Below are 20,962 nucleotides of genomic sequence, written 5' to 3'. Positions count from 1 at the left end.
ATGTCAGAGGTTGAAGGAAATCTTAATAACGTATAAAACCAATTAGTTGATAAGTAGTTATTGGAAATTGCTGAGTGACGTTGTAAGTGGCGTCGCTTTTGCCATTCAGATTGAAGGATAATTTCCAAGTCAGCGCGGTCCAATTTCCTGGCAATTACAAGCCACGCTGCGCCGTCAAGCCATCGCGTAAATTACAGTGATGGTGGTTTATCAATAACTATACTGTTGTATTTTATGTTAATTTCCTGTATAGAAGTAAATTCAATTTTATAATATTGACCAGTAGACTGTGACTGATAAATATATAGGACATGATATTGCAGTACGTGCATTGTACAGTATTATTTATTTGTGTACTCACTCAATATATTTACCGAATTATTTTCTTATGTAAATCACTAATATTGTGATGATAGCTTTATGAACTCTAATTGTGCATAGAAAGACCATGTGTGTAGTTAGTTTCAAATATATTTTATTAGCGTTAATTAATTTGGTATGAATTAAAAAATAATCTGTATTTAATAGTTAAATGACACAATATCTTGTAATGTCCCAAAGACACAAACAACACATCTAAGCATTCCAACCATCTGACTTTTTTAAATATATGTAGGGATGAATATCTAATGTCCAATTGTTTTACTTTCAAAGCCCCCTTTTACAGCAACTACCATTTCCTTAATTTTCTTTTTTCAGTTGATTATTTTTTTATATATTAATACCTTCACCACCCGTCGAAGAGGATCCTTGAAACGTTACGCTATACATATTGTAATTCATAACTACGGCAAATGTCCAAAATCCTCTTATCATTTCAAACCTTTTATCGTCAAGAACAAACTTTAAACTTGAATTGATTTTCGGTACGGACGCGGAACAAGAAAGAAAATGAGTAAACTTAAAATTTGCACCTCAATTCAATTAAGTATTCTAGCCATCTGACCGATTTACATAAATGTTGGTATAAAAATTTAATACTTAAGGGTTTCTCTTTTAGAGCACCCTTTTAGAGAAAGAAACCTTTTTTGCTTCTATTCTTTATGTTATTGTATATTTTCTGCTCTGTATTTTATATTATTATTATTGTTTAGTTTATGTTGTTCTTTATATGTATTAATGCTCCCTCCACTTAACGAAGAGGATAGATTCCAATCCTCGAAACGTTGGGTTATTCATTTTGTAGCATTTAACAATGGCAAATGTACGAAATCCTCTTATCCTTTCAAACTTTCCATTAAATGAAATAAATTTAAAGAAAGAATGTCCAGACATCCGAATTACCAAGCCCATGGCCTGTCTCTCCGTAGGCCTGCAATAAGTTCACGAAAACTACTCAGTTAGATATGAAAAAAAATCTTTCACATTTTACCTGGAAATATAAATTAATTTTGTGGATGATATCTTTGATGTGGTGAATAATTCTAAACTGATACAATTTCCTCAGCTCTTTTTCTAAGTGACAAATAAGATTATTTAGTATCGGAATTAATAAATAGACTTAATAAATCGTTAACTATACATAATTTTAAATTTATTTGACATTCATCTCTAGTTATTTAGTTTAGTGAGCAGCGAAATTTAAAATACTAATTTGAGTATAACAAAGTTTTCAATTGCATTTATTAACTATTGATTAACATTCTTACATCAAATTATTGTAAACAGATGGAAAAAATTAAAGGCAGGATACTGAAGAAATGTCATCATCTATTACAATTGATGAAATTCCTGTAAAAATTATAATTCCACCTAACAAATTTCAGCCTTTTATCTCCTTAAGTTAAACTGGTAATGCAATTGAGTATGTTGAAAATTTATAGACTCCAAATTTTTTTCCAAATGACTATAAATATTTTTATAGACAATGACATTAAAAATCCAGTTTTATATATACACACACACACACATATATATACGATATGAATTATGTAAACATAATTTTGTCCTTCAAAATAATGATGACCTGAAAAATCGATTAGAATAAATTAATAAATTTTAAAAACCGTTTGTATCTTTTTAGTTTAATGTTAGGCTTGGTATCCTTATCTAATGATTCATCACAAGTACCTCAACTGTTATTGAGGACATCAGGTCCTCAAGACCAGCTGTATATCCTCTGTAAACACATTACTGTCACAGCAAATGACTTTCACTTGGTATGTCCTATGATATTATAACCTAGTAAATTTTTCACACATTATAACCTATTTCATATAACATATTATAACCTAGTTCTTATATTTCTATCACATATAAATTATAAAAGTTTCCAGTGTTTGCATTAACTTATATGAGTAATAATAGAGACGAAAATAGATGTAGATATTTATTTGGGGTTGTATCTAGTAGATTTATTATTCTGTAAGTAATAAAAATACCTTTATGTAAGTGCAAACCTATATAAACATTTTATGTGCTTTAAATACACGTAGCTAAGCAGTTTCTTCGAAAATACTACTATCTACATTTATATTTTACTTCGTAAACAAATTTAATAATGATTCCTATCTTCACCTTAACTAAAGATTTAAATAAAATCCTGATAATTTAATATATCGTTACATTCCAGTCAAGATTCAAATTACATTGTGGCAGTTATGAAACAACTTCTACAACAATCACAAAAAAAATACCTTTAAAAATTACAATTCTACAATTTAAACGATTTATTAACCAATGTTATGTTTTGGATATTGATCAAAAAGATTAAATTTTGTTTTTGAGAACCATTCGTGAAATCTGTCTAGATTTAACGTGACCAATTAAACATATTGAGATATATTTTAAGCATAGAATCATCTAACACTGTAAAAGACAAGTTTACTGTGTGGCATCTGCCAATGTTATTTTGTTAGCAAGCCGTAACTAGCATCCAAAAATGTCTACTAACCTCTGAAATTAATTAATTAGGGCCCAGTGTCTTCCAAATTCAGTGAAAGAACAGTTAAACGTTTCACACTGCCACCAGATTGGTACGATGGAAGGCAAGTACGGTTACATTAAACACTACACCGTGCTAGGACGTTGAGATAGCTGGGCAGTTAGCTTTGATTAATTGCTCAGCTCAGGTTCGCCCTAGGGAGTCTGGAAGCCAAGTCCCTAATCACTGGAACAACCAAATAGAAATCAAGATACAGGAATAAGTAATAATCATACATAAACCAGTTTAACAAATAAAAACTAAGATTAAGAAGAAGACTCAGTACAACTACCGGTCATGAAAATAAAATTAGGAGACATCACATTCTCCCCATCCGTACAGGCTGTTCATTGCAAAACTAGCCCTAATATAAAAATTCTGTGAACGGGAGGGGAACAAAATAATATTTTCAAAATGGTGGTGCTCACCCCCATTCTCCCTGTAACCAAATTCGAAATTTTGAAATGCAACTAATACGTTGTGATGCCAAATTGAAGCTCATAAAAAATTATATATTTTTGGTTTAAAAAATTTGAAATCGACTAAGCCGTATAGTGTCAGCAGCCAATAATGTAATTCCTAACGCAACAATTATCATTCTACAAACTACTGTACTACTGCTAATAACAACAACATTATTCACTAAATAATATTTTTAATGCTTTGTAAACTTCAAATAAAATGTTCAAATTGGTAGCCATTGGTTTTCAAGCAAAAAAATTTTCAAATTATTGTCTAACCTTTCTAAAGGTTTTTCTGGTTAAGCGTCTGTACTCAGCATTGATCCTGTTCTTCAAGTCTTGGACACCAGTAGGATGTGTTTTATAAACTAATGATTTCAAGTGATCCCACAAAAAAAGGTCTAAGCCTGTTAAGTCTGGAGACCTTGCTGGCCACTCAATAGGTCCTCTTCCACTGATCCAGTGATCCTGGTAGCGTTTATCTAGCCATTGTCGCACAGGAAAAACATATGATTTATATTCAACAAGATGGAGCTTCTCCACATTATTATCTTTCTCGCACGTTTATTTTCATATTAATGAAACTTTTTTATATCAAATCAAATTACTCTTTATTTTCAAATAACACGATAATTACAATTCCGAACATGCAAAAGTGAAAATACCGTCACATGGGTTGAGGCCTGTGCGTGACTGCCAGCTGGTATAATGATATTATTAGAATAGACAGCTTTACATCAAGTCACACAAAATATAAAAAAATAGTCACGAAGAAAAATAAAAGAGAAGAAAGAAATATAAATATCTAAGTAAGCAGTTGAACATGTAATATATACCGAAATGACGACAAAGCACTGGACGTAGTCGTAGTAAAATGTAATTAATAACGGTAAGTGGGAGTGAAGAGAGACTCAACGGTAACAGAGCAGATAATCAGTAGCCAGATAGTATTCAGTCATTTGAACAGACCGGTCGGTTTGACCACAGGTCCCTTATCAATGGAGGCAACGCCTGTACAATGTAATCGTCACGTAGTATGCGATTGTCAGGGTCACAGTCATATTAATGACAGGGACCCGCACGTCACCCTCCTCAGTGGCCCCAGAAACGTAGCTGTAAATGGTTCGACCGAGTATCACTTCCCTGTGCGTATAAGTGTAGACCATTACATATCTGACATATAACTGACGGATCGTGAGAATATCTGATTCTATAAACAAATAATTTTATGAAAAACGTTTAGACTTAATTAGACTTGTCTTGGGTTTAGAATTCAGGATATCATTTAATGGATCAATGATGGTATTGAACACTCCTCCTCACGCTATGATTCCATACTGTAAAATAGACTGAGCATATGCTTAATAAACAGTTCTTTATTAATTACAATTTATGATTTGAACTCCCTTAAAGACAACGTAATTTACTTCAAATGGAGCACTATTTGGATTATTTATTGTTACAAAGTGTTTCCTACCAGGTAAATAACTTTCGAACCATTGTAATGCAGTTACTCTTACACCAAAATATTGTAATTTATTAATCAATATATTTTTGTCAATTTAATCAAAAGCTTTAGCTAAGTTCAGGGAAACTAAGAAAATTCTAAAATTTTCTATTAGTAACTTCATAACTTTTTTATTAATTTAATAAAGGTGTCTGCAGTATTTGTTCCCTGTCTGAAACCAAATCTAAATTCTGGTTATTAGATTCTAAATAATTTTAAATTTATTTTTTTTTTTTTGCACATTTTTCAGGCACTTTGCCGATTACACTATGCAAGGGTCTATAGTTAGTTATTCATGTCCGATATGCTGTTTCCATTGTGTAACGGAATAACCTTAGCCAGGTTAAATCTTTCGGGGAAAATACCAGAAGACAGGATAAACTCAATTAAATGTTTGAAAAGAGAAAAATGTATAATATTGTTTCTTAAGGTATTAGACGGTAAATAGTCATATCCAGGAGCAGAGCCACCGCACTTCTCAACCACGCACTTCTCCACCTGGCTGTCCGTGAGCGGCTCCAATAAACACATGGTTAGTAAGATACACTGCGTCATCAATAGGGCGTGCCTACAGACTGCGGCAATTTACTCCCCATACTCATCCCTACTTGCGAAAAGAAATATCTTAAAAGACAGTCGTCCCAACCTTGCTGTTTGCCAACGAGGTAAAATTTTTACTGGAAAATCAACTTTAGCTTGTGATGCACCATTTATTTCACTAACTATCTTCCAGAATATTTATCGATTGTTCCAAGATTTCAAAATGTGGTCTTAATAATAATGATTATCGGTGATATAATAAGGGAAATTTATTTACAAAAAATGGTGAACAATTTATTAATCATGTAAAATGCTCAAAGACAGCTAAGCAAAAAACCGATGAGGTTACTAATACTGTGAGGCCACTTAGCTTCCTTTTAGCATATTTATAATGAGCAGCCTGGTTATTAATTAATCTATTTTTCTGAAGTGAAAGCACTGAATTCTTGCTATTACTTATTAGAGAATGAATATCATTAAAAGTGGATAACATTATCAGGGAAAGCAAGATCTAAGAGGTCAAAATCAAAAGTTGATCGTGTTTAACGAACCTTGAGTTTCAAGTCTGAGACAAGTTTGGTGAATTCTTTGTGAGAGAAACTCGTAAGTCTCTGGCGCTACTCAGGGCTGTTGAATAACACATGACTCTCTCGCTCTTGCGTAATTATACATGAACCAAGTACTTTGTATATTCTTGGTAGTGCAGAGAGCAAACCCACTCACTTTATGTCATTAACTATGTGTGCTATAAGGAGATAATATGTAAATAGTATTAAACAAGCATTCATTATACTAGACACATAAAGAAATAACGTGCTAATTTATTTTAATGTTTTCTTACTACGTACTGTAAGAAACTGTGTACTGTGATACTGTGTTATTGACAGCATAGTATCATTATAATATGTGACCAAAAACAACTTTTTTCGGGGATTGCCTGTTTCTTTGTTGTTCTTTGATACACGACAACAAAGAACAAAAATACAAACACAAATATATTGTATTATTGTGTATTACATTTATATTGTTTTATATTGTGTTTATTTTTAATGCCTGACACTCCAATTAATTTGAATGTTTTAGACTTCTACGCGATGAATATATCTATAGGACTTTTTATAACTAGCAACTAGCAAATAACACCATTAACATAGTAATAAACTTTATGTTTTAACATTCATAATTATTTCGAATAATATTGTTTCATTTTGATAAGTGGTTAGGAGGTAACTTTCCGGGTAAAATAAATAAAATCTTAAATTTCAAAGATTTTATTCTCTCCTATGCATATTTATAAGTTGTTCTAGGCAACTTTGTCCCTAACCGAAAAGAAGTTGTAAAAAATGATTATGTCCATTCGATGTAAATAACATTTATATATGATATTTTAATGTTCAAATATGAACATACTTTTGATTCCGTATGATTACAAAAATAAACTTATTCTCTAGCACTTTTTGCAAATTATTTGAAATTAAGATAGATTTAAAATAGAACTGTAATTGAAGATAATTGTTGATTTTTATTTATTTTTTAGCTTTACTTCATAAAATTTTAAAGGTAAATAGTTTTATATGGTAGTAAAGAGTCGCTTGTTTTAAATAATAATATCATTTTAATATTTTATAAAACACCCTTATTAACTATGTATTTGAAATCGTTGTCCTTATTTTTATTTAAAAATAATGTTTCCGTTATGAAATGAAGACTTGATATATTACAATATATAGAAGTATTTTAATAGTACGGATCATTAACCTCTATATATCTTCCTAATATGCAGCATAATTAAAAACTTTCGTATAACTAATACTGTATAGTACGTTGTAATAAAAGATTTATATTTGTGCTATTTATGAAAGGCCTGCCGATTCCTTAATTTTATAGTAAAATAAAAACCTCAAATATGCACGTTTACGTTATTTACGTTAAGTGATATTTATTTTTAAATAAATATAAAACATTTTAGATAAAATATCAACTGCAATTTTAATATTAAGAATTTATAAATAGTACCAATGTAGGTCTAGGTTCTAAATAGTAGAATTGTTCAGTGTATATTATGAAGTAAAAGAGTATACTAAAAGTATACACACAATAAATTAAAATTTATTTTCTAAGGTTATTGAAGCTCGAAATATGCCATGGTGTAAGATCAGCTTGTCATTGACGGTTTCCCCTCTTCGTAATGAGGGTGGACCCAGCAGAGATAATAAGCCACTATTACATAAATTGTTTAGTGTCGAGTATATTGGATATCAAAAAGTGATATCGTGGTATATAAGCTTGCTTTTGAGGCTTTCGCTCTTGGTAAAGAGGGTCAAGTCAGCAGATATAACAAGCGACTGTTATATGAGATCATTTATTGTGTATGTATATTGTATCTCAAACAATGCTATCGTAAAATATAAGCTAGTTATTGAAGGTTCCTGCTCTTGACAACGAGGATCAAGTCAGCAGATATAACAAGCGACTGTTATATGAGATCATTTATTGTGTATGTATATTGTATCTCAAACAATGCTATCGTAAAATATAAGCTAGTTATTGAAGGTTCCTGCTCTTGACAACGAGGATCAAGTCAGCAGATATAACAAGCGACTGTTATATGAGATCATTTATTGTGTATGTATATTGTATCTCAAACAATGCTATCGTAAAATATAAGCTAGTTATTGAAGGTTCCTGCTCTTGACAACGAGGATCAAGTCAGCAGATATAACAAACGACTGTTATATGAGATCATTTATTGTGTATGTATATTGTATCTCAAACAATGCTATCGTAAAATATAATCTAGTTATTGAAGGTTCCTGCTCTTGAGAACGAGGATCAAGTCAGCAGATATAACAAGCGACTGTTATATGAGATCATTTATTGTGTATGTATATTGTATCTCAAACAATGCTATCGTAAAATATAAGCTAGTTATTGAAGGTTCCTGCTCTTGACAACGAGGGTCAAGTCAGAAAAGATAACAAAACATCATTTGCTTTTGGACCTCACCTGACTGACTCAAAAAGTATGTTACATTCAGATATTGTATACATAATACTTTATAATTATTGTTAGTAGCGCTTGGATATTTTTCGATTTAACACTTATATAAACTTTGCAATATGCTACTGACGAAGCGTTTTCGTATCGATGATTATTACTTAAAGATGAACTTGTATATACATATGTGGTTGCTCACGGAGAAACGCACCGTAAAACCATCATCACAGATACGTTTCTTACAGTATCATTTGCGCGTAAAGTACAGTTGGTCTATTTTGATCAAGTTGTATTTAATTCCATTCAACATTAATTTAACTTGTAATTCCATTCAAGTATATCACATGAAAGTTTATTCATTTCTTTTAAAATGTAAAAATATCACTTTTATTCCAGTTAATAATATTTTAATTGAACTAATAAGTCTACAATAAAAAATGCATTGTTATTACTATTACGAGTTTCTTTAATTAAATTTATAAATTAATTAAACAAAACTTAAGACGAGTTTTAAAATATACAAGTCCTGTGGCAGAGAAAGATTACGCTTGGAAATGACTCGTTGCACGAGACTTGACAAGTAATTATAACGGTCGCCTCTGTAATGACACAGGCGGGCACGCTGATTGAAAATTAAACCTGTACTAATTTTCAAATTCCATAGTATTTGAGTATCACAAAACTGCTTATTAAGGAAATTTTTTTTAAACATATAGCAAAATAATTAAGAATAGAAGTGCAGTTATTGTAAAATGAGCTTGTGGGGTCGTGTACAAGACTATAATATAAAAACCAACATAATAGATGTTACAATTTTAAATAAAATATTGCTTTGGTTTTATTATGAACTAAAATAAATATCTCATATTCTAAATACCATATCAAATTACAGTCATATTGCTTTATTTACCGTCTGTCTGTATATCTTTAAAACAAATATATCTTTAAATTTATTAAAATTATAAAACTAAACTATCAGGATGTTTAGGCTCATTATTAGCTTTATTTAGTTTTATAAAAGTAACGTCTCAGATTTTAAAAAGACGGTCATACATAATTATTTGTAATACTAACTGAGTATAAAAGGTTTTGCTAAGCGCCAAATCTCACTCATAACCGTATATTTAAATTATTAATTAAGTTTTATTGCTGATGAATTATCATCTAATAGTATTTCATTACCCCTATCAATCTATTTGCTATGAATTTGTTTGCGTGCATTACGCATTGTTTTGCCGAATAGTTCGATAAATTGTATTTAATTGGAGTGATACTTATAATAAAATAATACTTATTAAATACAATTAGTTGGATTATAGAGTTTTGTTATTATTTTAATTTCATTACAAAATTCCGTTAGTAAAATCATGATTTTTTTACTTTTATTATTTACACTTTAAAATGATTATTAAACTTAATAAACAATACTAAATCATTTTTTTACTTTTATTTAGTAATCAAACTCATTTAAAGTAAGACATAATACAAAGGTAATACTGCCTTGTGCTGACTGGCACCTACATTTTGCTAAATTAACTGCTCTTTGCATGGCCACTTTCGAAACTATTCACCATATGGACCTAAAAAGCAATACTATAAAGAATATTGCCATACCAGCATCAGATACAGCTGTAGCTACCTTATCACAGTGAGCATTATGTCGTTTTATGCAAATACCACAAGGTCGATGAGAAGCAATCTACTACGTAACTAGCAACCTACGAGACTTGGCAACCACCTTGGCACTGAAATCCAGGTCTTCCTGTTGCATTCTTTATCACTATTTGGGTATAATAGATTCAAACACAAATAAAAAATAGTTTTTCCTCTATTTCAAAAAATTAGAAGTATATACACACGAAATATAGTCATTGTTGTTATGCACAGTAATTCAAAATCATAACAGTCCGCCATACTGTGAGCTGTTCTATTGTAGCATTTCTACACCGTCATATATAAGAATTCTCAAAGTAACCGTGGGTATCAAATAATTTTAAAAATCTGTTACATTTGAAGATTGAAGGCACAGAAAGTTTTTCTAGTTTACTGTGATTAACTGAAGCGCCAAAAGAATGCGTAGGCGAATAATTTGGCAGTCACAGAAATCACTGGCCTAAATTTCAACCTCATTTTACTACAGACACGAGTATTAAAGTATGCTAGGAATTGAAAAGGATATTCGTTATGCGGTTACAGATGGTCTTAAAATGATCACATACAATGGCATGAAGCCAAGATAATACACCGTGAGGAGAATTTCTTAAAATGTAAACTTATTGAGGCATCATACATTAAATTAACCTATTTGCCGCTAAAGCTACATTTCGGGAGGTAATAACTATGTAGGTAAAGACCTAATAAACTAACTATAAAATATAAAAATATTTTAAAAATCAAATAAACCCCAACAAATAAAATTCGTATTCCACCATGACATTACGATTTGGGACCCAAACATGAGCCAAGGTAGCTGCATTCACCCTCACCCCTTCTCACCATCGCCTTCCTGTTTCACTGTTTCAGATGGCACACAGCGATACCACAGAAAATACCAACATTGATTTTCTTGTCGACACTTTCGCCTGTACTAGTGTGACGTGTGTTCTTGACTTCTGTGCAGTGAAAACGCCTATTTTCATGTTATTTTGTCTCCACTCCAAGCAGTTTTCGGGTATGATCCATTTATGGTAGTCATTTGCTGCACTTTTTAGATTTCTACGTTTAAATTCTCGTAATTCTACGTAAAAATTAGTTCTCCTCACACCGTATACTTATACTTTTTGTAAGATTTACCGGTGGAAAATATCCGAAATGATGTCATTAATAAACGTATTTTACAAGTTACTAATTTCAGTTACTTGTAGGAAACTATCGTCTGCAAAAATATATTCATAAAATATCATAATTTATTACTTATTTACTACCAGCAGTTTTTTTTAGATAGTTCTCTAAACGCTTGTCATTTCATTATGTTTTAAACAATCTTTCGTGTTTTTTCATAAGTTACAGACGTTAAATTTTCACAATTTGTGAATACAAAAATTTGAAATGCAGTTAAAAAGAATTAGCAAATAACTGTTGTTGCTAAAAAAATGTTACAATTTCCTCTGTTCTGTAAATTATGATGATGGAGCTGTTATAATGAGGCCATTAAATACGATCATTAGCTTCTTGCTGATTCTTGGGTATTCTATCTAAATTATACTGATAAATCAGAATTCCAAAAAATTATATTTAATCTAATTGTTGCATTAAATTGTCATCATATTCTTGCACCTAGCGAATCTGCCGATATTACTAATGTAACAACTACTCTCTTCAAATTATGTAAATATTTAAATAAATATAACTTTCAGAAAGGACTACGTGTAACTCCTTAAAGGTATCTGTTGTAAAGTAAAGCCTAATTACTATATCAAAATTTGATTATTTTAAAGGAGACATTCAAAGTATAAAAGTATAACGTGTGTTTAGGTGGTACTTAGAAGTATTCTATTTATTTTTTCGAAGAAATAAGGTTTGTTTATGTTACAATTATGCATAAGCATTATTCTTGTGTGAGAGTCTACATAATACTCCGCTGCTTACGACTACATACTTGAATATAGGTCCTGAACATAACCTCACAGAAACTTTTTCAAGCCAGAAACTATGTTAATCTTACATTTCTTTTAAACACCTCAGATACTACTAGATAGCAGGAACTACGATGAATGTGAGTTTATACTCATTTATGTATCGTTCTATTCATTACAATTCTCAGACCACATAACATAGAACTAGGTCATATGAGTTAACAAACTGTAATTGTGACTCTGAGTAATATAATACAGAACGTATTTTTAAGAAAGCTTTTTTTGAAAAGTAGGTTAACCTAAAATAATTATGTGATAAATATTACTGAATGTTGTATACATTCTTCCTTTTTAGCGCAGCCTTTTAATGGCATATCATCCATTAGTGTGAAAATTAATCCAATAATTATCGTGAAAATGCCGTGTTTCACTGATTGCAGTACTATATCACGAGTGTTTTTTGTGGTATACCATTAAAAGTTAAATACAAATATGATCCTTCAAAATACGAACGTATTTCATATTAACTACTCTGCAACATTTCTTGCATAGCCAGCCCAATGTTTTTATACACTCTGTATGTAACTTTTCATATAATAGTTACACTCATTGGGATAGTTCTGACTGACAGTAAACAAATTGTGTAACTATAAGCGGGTGTTAAGTGTTTTAAAATATTCACCCTTTATTACGTAACGTCCCACTTATAAGAAGCCATAAACGACTAAGCTTCTATACAAAAATAAACATACAATAGCTTATTTATATTTTATATTGAAACTTATATTTATGATCAATTATATAATTAAGCTATTATACACCATATTATTGTATTTAAAATATAATATAAACTTTTATTTCTCTAATATATTATTTTATCATAGTGAAATTTCATATACAAGATTTAAGTAAAAGCAAAACCACAATAACTCTGAGTGAGCTTTATATTGGATATAAATAATGGTATTCATGTAAGAATTTGATTAAGAAAAGTATAAAGTGGACTTAATTCTTATTCAAAAATTGCATAATATATTACACAGTAATATATTTGGTAATTTGTTGTACGCTACACTCTATAATAAGAGTTTAATACATAGTAATTGAACTTTAAAAATGTAATTCTAAAAAAAATTTATTAGTGTAGAAGTCATGACCATAAAACATACAGTTATTTAATATCAGCTGAATTTTAAAGAATAAATAAAAAAAGAGAACCTACATACCACAAAATTATGAATTTAACGACTCAGAAAATATTATCCATTAAGGTATATCCTATGCAAAATATTATCGAAACCGTTATACCAATAAAGTTTATCTATAACTAGCTTAAGATAAAATGTCATATACTGTTAGACTCGTCGTTACTACCTTGAGATATACAATATTTACAAAAATCATGATATTGCAGAACAAACGCGTTAAAAAACCATAAAACATTAAGCTAAGATATTCATTAATAAAGTATTGCTGCATGTTCTTCTATTACTCAGTGGTCATAGCTTTATATCAATGTAGATGAAGTCAGCAGTTGCTGACTTATTATACAAGGTGTTTGAAAAGTCTAGGTACGGCTTAATATTTTACAAACCATAGCAGATAAAATTTATAAACTTTGCACAGTGTCACATGGCTATGTAAAATATTTTTCCTTGCTATTACCATGACATGCTAACCATGGGGGGACGGCCCACAGAGGAAAACATGGAAATCTTAAATGAAAGCATGAGTCGAGTGATGGGTCATTTGAAAGAGCTCACTTAGTAGAGTTGAATTCCGCAAACCGAATCCCAAAAGGTTTATCCAATCAGATATGGCGGGTTGTTTTAGGTTCACATTGTGAAGTACATTATGCGCTGCCATTTCTGACTGGATCGTCGTATTCTGACGCGTTAGGCGGCGTTTCACTCTACTAACCGATGTGTTTTCACTAACTTTTTATTAGCAAATTATGTCATAAATTTATAATACAATAACTAAAACTAAAATGAATTCGTCGTCTTTATGTTTATAAATTAACATAGTTACACACTAGCAATGCTATTTTATTCACTATGTGAAAATACAATCTTAGAACAAATTTACTTATTAATAATTTGCAGCTAACCTTTTATTTAAAATAAATGTTCAAATTGTTCTCCCATTCCAGTTTGACAGTGAGCTAGCCGGTTGAATTAGCCATCCATAACATTGCGTAGTATTTCAGGAGGTATTTCTGCCGCTTCATGTAATATTCTTTGTCTTAAATCGTTTATGTCATAAGGCTTGGTTTGATAAACTTTATTTTTTAAATATCCCCAAAAGAAGTAATCTAAAGGTGACAGGTCTGGTGATCTAGCAGGCCATTCTATTTTTCCTCTCTGACCTATCCACCGTTCTGGAAATGTTTGGTCCAAAAGATCACGTACGTTTACCATGTAATGAGGGGGCGCTCCATCTTGTTGGAACGAAACAGAATCAAAATGTAATCCCAAATTTCGGATAGCTGGAATAATTATGTCAACCAACAAGTTGCGGTAAGTATCCCCATTTAGATTTTCATCGATAATAAAAGGACCGATTACATTGAATCCTATCAGGCCTGACCAAAACATTTACTTTTTGTGGATGTTGGATGTGAGCTAACAAAAAACTTGCTTCGTCTGAAAAAACAATGTTGTTAACAAAATTCGGGTCTGTATCTAACTTTTGCATCATTGTATCGCAGTATTCGATACGTCTATCAAAATCGTCCTCGGATAGTTCATGTACAAGATGTACCTTGTAAGGGTGGTAATTGTTAGAATTTAAAATTTTCCATACAGAATATGTACTAATGTTATACTCAGTAGCAAGATTCCTGGTAGTCGAATGTGGCTCTTCAATGACTGTTACAAGTACGTCGGTAGCCATGCCCTCATTAGTCGCTGTTTTAGGTCTGCCACTGCGACGAAGATCTTTTACAGTTGCATATTCTTCGAAACAGCGGACGGTGGTGGTGATCCAGTCAGAAATGGCAGCGCATAATGTACTTCACAATGTGTACCTAAAACAACACGCCATTTCTGATTGGATAAACCTTTTGTGATGCGGTTTGCGGAATTCAACTCTACTAAGTGAGCTCTTTCAAATGAGCCAAGCTTTCATTTAAGATTTCCATGTTTTTCTCTGTGGGCCGTCACCCCATGGTTGGCATGTCATGATAATAGCAAGGAAAAATAGTTTACATAGCCATGTGACACTGTGCAAAGTTTATAAATGTTATGCTATGGTTTGCAAAATATTAAGCCGTACCCAGACTTTTCAAACACCTTGTATACGTTTGTCAATTCAACTACAGAATATAAATTTAAAACTTTTGAGATAGGATCTTCAGAAGAGGAGAATTTTAGTGAATGTTTTATGAAAAAATACTAATGTAATGATAAAGACCTTATGTTGTGTCTGTTATTCTTGACTAATTTTTACCACTCATCTAGAATATACACAACTTGAAAAAATTAATTTGAAAATATATAACACAACAAGTATATATTATATATATATATATATATATATATATATATATATATATATATATATATATATATACAGTACTTATAATACATAGCAAGGTAAAAAAAAACCTTGTTAATTAAAAACAATGTAATACCTATAATTTTAAATACCTACAAAGCTTTTAGTATAAGAGTATATTTTATTATTAACAACTGTTTTTTTATTTAAATTATTAGTTTATTTATTTAATTCCAAGGTAAACAACTAGAGATAAGATGGTACTTTGAAGACTCATGAAGATATTGTACATTTGCCCGCAAACGTAGTTATCAAGTAAAGTTGTTCTCTGTTTAAGCCTAAACGGTGAATTGAATGCTATGACATCCCAACTAATTGATTCATCATTGATCATTTACTGCGTCACTAGTATGTACTATGCAATAAAGATTTTTATCATTGTCTCTACACATCCCATATGCTTAGGGACGTAAATAAATTTAAAATACAGCTGCTTTAAATGTTCCCTCACCTTAAATTGTAAATAATTCAAATTGTGTGTATTTTTCTCATATCTTCTTTATTTATTTATTTTTAACACATGGATTTCTATTGAATTACAGTGCAATATAATAATATTATAATAATATAATAATATCTAATATAATACATCATTTATTAATTTAGGTTTCTTATAATCTACTGTTAGCAGGGGATTCCACCAGGTTTATTCTTATTTCCCTCATTTCCTCTTCTGCTATGTCATGGTGAATTTAATGACTGTCTCTTCAAGCATTACATTGCAGAAGGTAAAATTTATTGCTTGCATATCTTGTCTAATTTAAGGTGGGATGATCATATTTCACCTTATTTTGTACAATTTACAATGTTAAATTTTGATGATGTAATTTATATTCGAATTTTTATTTTACATTTTTCTATTTTAAAAACTGTTTTCTCATGATATTTTCTGAATTGTACTATTGCATGACTATTGTACTATTTATAATGTGTGATATTGGGTACATGTTGAATAATCGTAAATATATTTTACACAGATGAGTTTTAAATTTAAAATACAGGAATGATCAAACAACTTGGTATTCAAATACCTCACTATTATAGACATGGTTGTCAATTGAATACACACTCAAATTTAGCATGCTTAAAATTTAATGGAAGTAATGGCATAATACCACTGTTATAGATTGCCAACAAAACAGTAGCTGCACTCAAACAGGCGCTTAACTGCTTCTGAACACTGCTTGTTTCTCGTTATCCAGAAAAGTTATCATAAGGCTTGTATTTACTTTAGACATGAGACATGCTACCAAATATGTTTTGCATCCAATTGAAATAACAAGATTTCTGTACCTGTTAAATGTACGTTTTGAAGTTATTATTAATACTTTGTCACTCAGCAGCAAAACCAGTATTTAATTATTGTAGATAGATCTAAGTGGTCCTTCCTTTGCATTGATAAAATATTATATGTGTTGACACTAGGTTTCATGAAGATACAGCCTAAGATACCATTAACAAATAACGTATAACTGGAATACAATTTTCTATTTAAAAGAAATAGGTTCTCAATTCTTCTCAAGATCAAATTAACAGTGTAACATTTTTTAAATACCGAATACATTTCTTACATTGAGTATAAATAGTTATTTTAAAAAAAAGTTCAATAACCTCACCAGTTGCAATATTATAATAGTAGTGTATAATTCTCTATTCTATATTTTGATTTACCTAACTCCAAATAAAAATTTTAAGGATATTACAGTGAACACGAGCATTCATTGTTTGAAGTTTGTTTTTGACGATACAAGGGTTGTGAAACAAAATTTTTCAGTGATAAACGAGTTCAAACAGACTATGAAGAATCATTCATGAGTCAGTAATTAAAAATAGAGATAACATTGCGTTTATGTCGAATCATTATGTGCCGGGATTATCGGAGAAGAGTAGGTAAAAAGTTCAACATTAAAACACACATTACTCTTAGACAAAGTCTCGTGAAAACAAGAAAAAAAATGACAAACCGAATTCAACAAAAACTGTGCTTACAATATAATATGTAGTTGCAATAGAGAATGTATTGGCCATACAAAAAGACTAATAAACGTAAGAATAAAATAAAACAAGTAAACGTGGAAGAGGCTAACAGAACTGTAAAAAATTGCATATCTTTGTTGGTCTGAAAATAATACATCGTAAACCTCATTCCTATAAAAGAAAATTAATCCTGGCTTGTCACATACTGTACATTGGCGGCCAACCGATCACTCAACCATCAGTAAAAATTAAGCCGCTTTGGTTGCCAAGTACGAAAAATAAATAACAAGGTACACTAAAGTATCAAATATATTAGAGATGTATAATAAACCATTGCGGATTCAAACTATGGTTTTAGGAATGTCATCGAGAATTAACCAATAATCAAAAAAACTACTTCCGTTTCCTCCTTTTTGGTCGCCATTTTGTTTGTACCGTGATGATCGCCATTTAACATTGGCCTCTAGTCAGTTCTATTTTGTAGATAGGTGAATGAAGATCTATTGTGACTTGTGTTCTGCAATTCAGTTATCATAATTAGTATTTTGTTATTATTAAGTGTATATTTTGGAATTAGACTATATGGATTAGACACAAAATGGTGATTGTGACTGCTGACTTAAGCGTATCACAACGCTCCAGTATGATTTGTTACTCTATTCAGGCTATTCACCTGATGAAGAGGTCAGATTGCACATCTCGAAATATAGTGTTAATGAATCGTTGTAGTACTGAAGAAGCAAATTTCCGAAAAAACTTTTTTCTTAACATTAAAAATAAGTCGCGAAAAGTTACGATTAAAATAACTTTTGAATACTATAAAATAATTAAAATATAAAACAGAGAAAGAATCCTACCCTTGAGAATGATAAGTGCAGTTACAGCTAGATGTAAAATGCTACATTTGTTTATATCATTGCTTTTCGATGAAAACTTTTCTCCGGCTACGGACAAAATGTATTCTCCTACATCATTGGTTCAAAATTAATTACTTTCAGATTACGGATTTAAAATAGTTCACTTAACATTTTTACTGTCAGTTTACTTAAGCGTTTTAGATCAATATTGGGACCATTACGCATCTCAGTTTATTTTATTTATTTCTTTAAGATATTAAACGTTCGGGATATTAAAACATAAAAATGTACTAGTGGAATTCATCTGTGAAACAACCTGTTGAAAAACTAGAGATTATTTGTTACATTTGCTGAATAAACAAAAACATTATAATTGATTTTAAAATCTTTGGAACGATAACTAAATGGTAAAACAATAGGCCAGGCCTTGTAAGCTCTTTCACGGTCTAAGTAATAAATATCACTGTTATCGGTACTGCAGGTGTATTGGGCTAAGTCCAAAGTCCAATAAAGAACAGCTTGTAATAACTCCCCTTTATCGGCTGCTTACACGGTACCTTTACTACAACATACATAAATCAAATGTATAGGATTATATCCAACTAGCTGAATCATCAGATCTCTTATATCCATGATAATATGTTACTAAGGTAAATGGGCTTGGATTTAATGTACATTTCCAAAGAAGGAATACATAGAAACAATAATTTAAATCCATTATTTTCATTATCTTGAAACCTATATAATTTTAAGAATATTGAAAATACCAGATAGTAGTAGGCAAGCTTCTACACTGCACTTTCCAGGCTGTGCAGTGCGAGTAAGAGAAAACGCTAACATTCCTTCTCATTGCATATTTTACGGGTTTTTTATGTTTTCAAACAACGTTTTTTATGTTTATAAAATCTAAATTTCAAAAGTGAAAATTAAACTTTTATATATGTAAAAATCTCTTTTTTAATATTTAGTACTGGAAGATATTTTGCGGCTAAATTAGAAAGTGTGAGAGCTATTGATATATATAGTGCGTTATTCGTTAGGATAAGAGCTAGAGTACTACACATTGTTAGCTCGCATTTGAGAGGACCCTTTAAAGCCTCCCCCCCGCGCTTGCACTACGACGGAACGGACGGAACGGAATACATGGGCAGAATTTTTCAAATACGAATTTTAGTATTGATTGTTATATGGGAGATGGCGGCGCACCTTTGGACTGAGTTTCGGGAAGAGACTCGTCGGACGCGTTCGGACCGTCAGTCAGATTATCCTGACGGAAAAAGAAACTTTTGAAACAAATTCTGCGGCGACGGCCTCCGTCAGGCGACGTCGGGTCCGTCCCGTCCGGTGTTGTTGTAAGCTTAGGGGCCGCTCCTACACTGGACCACCGTTTTTTTCTCCACTGATTTGACGGTTCGGCTCCGGTCGGCTCGCGTCTAGAATGGTAAACAAACACAAGGACCGCCAGCAGTGTACCCTCCCATACACCTGGCATCCGGCGGGCCGTCCCCCGGTAGTAAACGGACGCGTCGGAGATGCTAAAGATCGGAATCGGCCGGAGTAACCAAACTGTTAAGTTTATTTCGTCCGTAGTGTCGGATCAGTCGTTCGGTGCCATTCGAGAGTCGCATTGTAAGGACCTGTAATTCCTGTTTTTAGTTTAATTTGTAGTTCAAAAGTTTTAGAATAGATATTGTGCAATGGCTAGACAGAGGAAAATCTGTATTTTCGTGTTAGTGCGGCGAATAAAAGCGACATTATGGGGACCAAAAGGGATAAGGTTTAAGTTTTATCACAATCGGACCTTCCGATGCAAATGTTATGGGTATATAGAAGTTAGCCAAGGAACTGAATGTCCAAGGTAAGTTACATGTAACAGTTCCTCATCACATTGCGGTTCTCGTTTTAAAATTCGTTTTACCTTACGTAACAAGTTGTGATATATTATTTGCTCATCAAATTGCATAAACTAGATGCTGTGTGAGCTCACTTTGAGCAAAAAAGCTTATCAAGGTTTCTTTTGGTTTGACATCCTGTAGTGACAACTTTGTCATTTCAGGTTAAATATTACCTTCTTAAAAACAAGGGTTTTTAACTCAGTTATTTTGGGTTAAGCTTCACAAAATTCCCCGGAAATTCGTTTTCTCTTACTACCTATTAGTATTTTTGGTATATTTTCCTAAAAATTCAAACAAAGAAAAAATTTTGCATTATTATCAAAGATCTTACCTTAGCATTGGCTGTACATTGTATGTAGGGAACAAATGGGGGTAGGTGTGCCCAGCGTGATTTTGTTGGATCCACGAAGGTGGGGGGCTGGGGGGGTCCATAAAGGCTGGGTCTCGGGCACAATATGGAGTGTATGGTATTGCCGTCATAATGGTTTGTGGTAACGATGTGGAAATTGGTGATGTCGGACCTGCAAGCCGTATACTGTTTTGATGGAGTAATGTCAGAATGATCAAAATAAATAAATGGAAACATTGTAATACAACATTGAATTTTAATTGTTTTATAATCGATTTTAAATATGTATAAAAAAACTACAAATCAATATCTAAAAATATGTA

The sequence above is a fragment of the Homalodisca vitripennis genome, chromosome 4 (genome assembly GCF_021130785.1).
Source record: "Homalodisca vitripennis isolate AUS2020 chromosome 4, UT_GWSS_2.1, whole genome shotgun sequence".
Lineage (NCBI taxonomy): Eukaryota > Metazoa > Arthropoda > Insecta > Hemiptera > Cicadellidae > Homalodisca > Homalodisca vitripennis.
This window is presented reverse-complemented; position numbering follows the sequence as displayed.